A 5,857-nucleotide genomic window follows, 5' to 3' on the forward strand; every position below is an offset into this window, starting at 1 on the left:
AGGTCACCTGTGGCCGAAGATGGGAAGTCTGTGCAGGACTAAAGGTTAGGAATAATAGTTCATGATAAGAGGGCAGCCAGAGGTGGCCCTTCTCAAAAAAAAAAAAAAAAAAAAAAAAAAAAGGTTCACTGGGGACCCAGCAGACATTAAATGAAAAGTATGAACTATAGTATTGCAAGCCAAAAAAAAAAAGCCAAGGTTTTTTTTTTTCCCTCCAGCAATTTTTCCAGTGTTCTGAATGTAGGAACAAGATCTAGGATGCAAAATTTATTACATGGCTACTTTTACCATAAAACAAAGTAGAAAAAAACGCAGTTTAGTCCATTTTCAAGATTTACCTGGCAGTGTGGTGTTGGCTTCTGCTACAAAATACCTGCCTCACATCCCTATTGTCTTCCAAAAAGACTTTAATCAGAAAATAAAATCTCTCAGAGCATACAATCGAAAGTATTTCCTAGAATTTTCTAAAAGTAATGAGAAGGAAGCTTGAATATGCTGATTAACATGCAAGCTAGTTATTGGACAAGGCAAGATTATTGTTTTAATATCCTCTCTTTCAGTGACTCTAGAAGATTACATAACTGATTGTATAACACACTATATAAAGTACAAGGCTTAATCTTAGAAACATCAATCTCATATCTGAGTTTTCATATTTGGTATAAACATCTGGAGGATTTCTTTCTCCTCCATCCAAATAGTTTAGAGCTCTCATAAAGGACAAAACAACCTTAGGGCATAAGATTGGCAGTAAACTCCCTAATCAATGGAGTCATTACTTTCCCTCTTTCCGAGGAGTCGGTTAGCAATATAAAAAATATCTTGAAGAAATGAGTCAGCAAATGCGGGGCAAGACAATGTATTGAAGGATAATGAATCACACTGAGGCAAACAAAAAAAATGAGAATGAAGATAGACTGTGATGATAATAAGTTAGTTTGAAATGATGGGGAAAGACAATTGTCAACATCATGCTATGATCTGTGTGGCATGTTATGACTTCCAGGAGCCTCTGGCTGTAATCTCTGGGTTAGAAGTGGGCATAAACACTTTTCAGAGTCATGTTGTAAGTGGGTATCATATCACAAAAAACCAATGCCTCTCTAATAACTCATCACACGTGGCATCTCTACACAGTATCATAGCAGAAACTTGCTCTGATTTGACTAGTAAAATATGAAATATGCCTCTTCCATTCTACAATAACCCATTCGTCTTTACTGGTTAGATTTTCCAGATTACCAACACTTGTTTTTCTGAAGTCTGTGCCATCAATCCTTTGTCAGTTCTTTACTACTATTACTTGAATTTAAGAAAGTTGCAATGCAAAAACAATTTAGGTTACAGTTATATTCGGAGATGAGAGTACTAAAAATCCAGCAACACATTTGAAAGCCCAGCAAAGGGTCGGCTCTTAGTTGCTTTGATGACCTTATTTGATGCCTAGTAAACAAAACAGGGTGCCCAACACTCCTTTTCTCCTTATTCTCAACTTCTGTTATATACGCTATTTTAATAAATTATTTAGCCTCTGTTGTTCCAAGTTCTCAGATTTTTTTCACATCCCAATTCTCCAGCTTCCGGTGTGTTATTTCCTGTTATGAGATGAGTCAACGTAGTTTGTTTTTTATTGTTGGTTTGCAAAGAGAAGCAGGCTGGCCGGGGTACGTGGGGATGTTTCACAATGCGAGTTCCTTCCTGTATGTGTACACGCACGCGCACGCACACTGGCCCTAGGTAAGAAGTTGCCAGATCTTTAACGTCTTCAAACCACCCTTTCTGGATCTTTTCCCCCTCCTTTTGGAAGCAGGTCCTGCAGCCTGGATTCTCCTTTCTTCTTTACAAAAAGCCTGGTGTGGGTCACAGCTCCCGAGGCTCCTGGGTTGCAGTGGCCTCTTTTCTTCAAGAATGAACGTACTGGGTAGCAAAGCAGAGAGAAGGAGGCTTGCCCCAAGCTGGCAGCCTCAGTATTTCTGGGACATCAGTGCTGCTCCTTCTCACAAGTTACATCCTGTCCGTGGACAGACTGGCCCAACAACAAGGTTGTATCTGTTAAAGTGAAACGTGCTCCGAAGGGTGTGGGTTGGAGCAGAGGGATGTGGGGGATGGGAGAGTTAAAATAGGAAAGTGGTTTCGCAGCCTTTCAAAATCCTATATATATATATATATACTTAGCCTATCAAAATCCTACATATCAAAATATACTCAGTCAAGGCAATCCTCATGACTTTTACTGATATTTTGTTCTAGAGGACAGCAATATTAATATATTTCTAGAAAAGAAAAGCTTGACTTTAGTAAAATATCATTGAGAGATATTTTATATGATATCTAAGATCTTTTATATCTAGAGACGTATATAATTAAATGTTACTGACAAAAATTATTTTGAACTTATTTCAGACATTGAAGTTTAATGAAGTCTTAAACATATAGAATTACTACATGCACATACTAAGTAAACATAAAGTAGGTGAGTGGAGTCAAAAGAGAGGCACTCAAATATTTTAGATTGTCCATTCCTTAGATATGTTTGGTTTTCTGCGTGAGAGTGTCACCCTAATTCAGTGACTTTTAACAGTACTTATGTTACGATTTTTTTTCATAGCCCATGGAATAATTTATTGTGGGAGAGCTGAAAAGTTGCTCTCATTTGCTAATACTTCAAAGCATCATTTATTTGCTCATGGAAAGAACTAGAAAGATTGGTTCCAAATTTAAAATGTCACCCTAGTAATGTAGTATTTAAAAATGAGTAACCACGTGGAGTTACCAGTCATATTTTAAAATTCATATTCTGGCTAAATCTGTAGTGTTTTTTGTTTTTTGGGTTTTTTTTTAGCAAAACCATAGTAAGTATACCGAAGTGATCTTACAGTCTTCATTTCAAAATGTTTCCCCAATAATTTCTGAACCACGTGGCAGAAATTTGATACTGATGACTAAATTTGCTGTCATGCTTCATTATTTTTAATAGTGAAACCAATGAGAGAGCTAGGCTTTAGACACTAATTACTACCTTAGAAATATGAACCTCCATGAGACTATATGGGGATATCATGTTAAAGTACTCCCAATAAAATAAAAAGCAAAGCTCAGAGATGCAGGGAAGAGACAGACTGAGTGAAACAAGGTGCCAGCCAGACACTGGGCTAGATGCTTCCCAGACCTTATGTCATTGAATATTATGGTTAGATAGGAAATTTTTTAAGTTGTGGAGGTTATCTTTTACTAAGTCAGACTAACTCTTGATTCTAATGTTCATAATGCAAAGATCATTTGCTCTGCCCTATGCTTCTCTTGCACATGGTTTTCCTTTTTTTTAAAAGTCCTGTTTCTTGAATCATCACCTGCCTTGGGCTTGGTGTGGTAGTTTCTGAATGACTGGGTTAGCACATTAGTTCACCTTTCAAAATATTTCCAGGGCAGGCCACTCATTCAGTATCCCAGGTGCCTAATGAATCGTGTTCCTCTCCCCAGCCCACTGAGCAGGATTTCAAAGCCTCCTTTATCTCTCTGGGTGGATACAGAGTCATTAAGCTTAAATATGCCCTGTGCCAATAGACTTGAGGGTTGGGTTTAGTTATTATTAACTTGGGGAGCCTCCACCCAGCTAACTATTCTAGGAAATAATTGGATGACTCAGGTGCTTTTATATTCATCTTTCAGCAAACCAGTCATCTTCCCTGAGCACTGTGGCTGGAGGTGAATGTCCCAGCAAGTTTGCCATCATGTCTCCATCACTACACAAACTCCGTGGCTAAGAGACGAGGTGCGTGGCTAACAGAATCCTTTTTGTTTTCTTGTAAATATCGACTTGTTTGTTATAAAAGGTCCATAACTATTTGTTCCTTGCAGCTTTGCTGAGGCTGTGAGCTGTTATCATAAAGCACAGAGTGGCACCTTCATTTAGGGAGTGTGGACGTGGGATTTAGAAGTGAGAGGATGATGAAGTGGGACTGAAACCTGAGTTCGATCTCACCTGGAAGAAAAACAGCACTGAGAGTATCTGCCCGTCTTTCCACTCAAAGACTAGCCTCCCTGGTGTGATTTCCTTAAAGCAGCCTGTGGTGTGACAGAGCCAAGTGAGACAACTCCGGTGACGCCCTCCCCTCCGGCCAGGCGCACACCTGATTCACAGACGCTGGAGGGAGGAAGGGGGAAGAGGATTTCAGAAGCACAGCCAGCTGGGCCCCTCCCCTACCTCCTAAAAGCAAATATAGTTAGTCCTCATCTACTTGGGAGCTGAGCAGGCTCTTAATTCAGAAAACACCATGACCAGCACTTAATTTCCTAAGTGTAAGGACATAAGGGATATATCATCTTCTGGATGAAAAAATTCTCCTGAAATAAAATAAGAGTTAATATTTTTTAGGGGGAGGGTATAGCTCAGTGGTAGAGCACGTGCTTAGCATACATGAGGTCCTGCGTTCAATCCCCAGTACCTCCATTAAAATAAACAAATAAACAAACCTAATTATCCGCCCCCATAAAAACAAAACAAAAACGAAAGAGCTAATTTTGTATTAAATACTTATTATTTGTATTAAATACTTATTTTTTTTTTATTAAACACAGTGCAGTAGGTGCTAAGGCCAGCACCTTACCTGCTTTTACTTATGACAAAGTTCACATCTGCAAAAAATTTCATTATTTCACTATTTTATAGATGAAGAAACTTAGGACAGCAGCTTGCCCAGAGTTTCACAGCTGAGCCAAAATTTAAAGCAAAATTTTGTGTGTTTGTTTTTAAGAGCCAGAACTATTGACAAGTATATCACATTACCTATGGAGTAACCAATTCAGTAAAATGAATATGACTAGCATGGAGCCTGCCTGCCTAACCTTACAATTAGTTTGTATTGTATACATAATAACTTATTTTGGCATAAAAATTTTTACCACATTTAAAAAAAAATCACAAAACGTTGAAACTTTCAAAGTAAACATTTCACAACAATGAGAAATAACTGTATCAAAACCTGGGTAAAATTCATAACATAGACAGCATCAAGATTCACGTCAAAGGCAGTGATCCCACTGAAAGTCACAAAGGAAAAAAAACACAATTCAGTATTCACAGTAGCACTATTTACAACAGCCAAGACATAGAAGCAATCTAAGTGTACATCGATAGATCACTGAATAAAGAAATTGTGGTATATATATATATATATATATATACACACACATACACACAATGGAATACTACACAGCCATAGAAAAGAATGAAATAATGCCATTTGCAGAAACATGGATGGCGCTGGAGATCATTATTCTAAGTCAGATAAGCCAAAAAGAGAAAGAAAAATATCATATGATATCACTCATATGTGGAATCTAAAAAAAAAAAAAGAAAAAGACACAAAGACAAAACAGAGACAGACTCACAGACATAGAACAAAGTTATGGTTACCAGGAGGGAAAAGGGGTGGGAGGGATAAATTGGGAGTTCGAGATTTGCAGATACTAACTACTATATATAATGTAGATAAACAACAAATTTCTTCTGTATAGTGCAGGGAACTATATTCAATATCTTGTAGTAACCTATAATGAAAAAGAATGTGAAAAGGAATATATGTATTATATGTATGACTGAATCATTATGTTGTGCACCAGAAACTGACACAATATTGTAAACTAGCTATACTTCAGTATTTTAAAAAAATTAAAAAAAAAAAAGGATACAGATTTGACAAATATGGGTTGGAGGGCTTAGGTTTTCTTTATAGTCCTCTCTATGTTACTATATGTTTGAAATATTTTGCATGGAAATATATTTATAAAAAGACAGGTCATTACTTATGCAGAACTTCTGGCCATTAACCTTACCTTAAGGCTGCCCTAGGTAACC

General features: G+C 37.3%; 1 long non-coding RNA gene across 1 annotated transcript; it reads left to right on the top strand.

Annotated features, from left to right (window-relative positions):
• The first annotated feature begins 1,652 nt into the window (after nucleotides 1–1,652).
• On the top strand, nucleotides 1,653–5,587 carry LOC116154312 (uncharacterized). Its single transcript, XR_010381322.1, has 3 exons — nucleotides 1,653–2,042; nucleotides 3,670–3,772; nucleotides 3,859–5,587. It is a non-coding gene; the product is annotated as an uncharacterized LOC116154312 (long non-coding RNA).
• The last annotated feature ends 270 nt before the right edge of the window (nucleotides 5,588–5,857 follow it).

The sequence above is a fragment of the Camelus dromedarius genome, chromosome 6, assembly GCF_036321535.1.
Source record: "Camelus dromedarius isolate mCamDro1 chromosome 6, mCamDro1.pat, whole genome shotgun sequence".
Lineage (NCBI taxonomy): Eukaryota > Metazoa > Chordata > Mammalia > Artiodactyla > Camelidae > Camelus > Camelus dromedarius.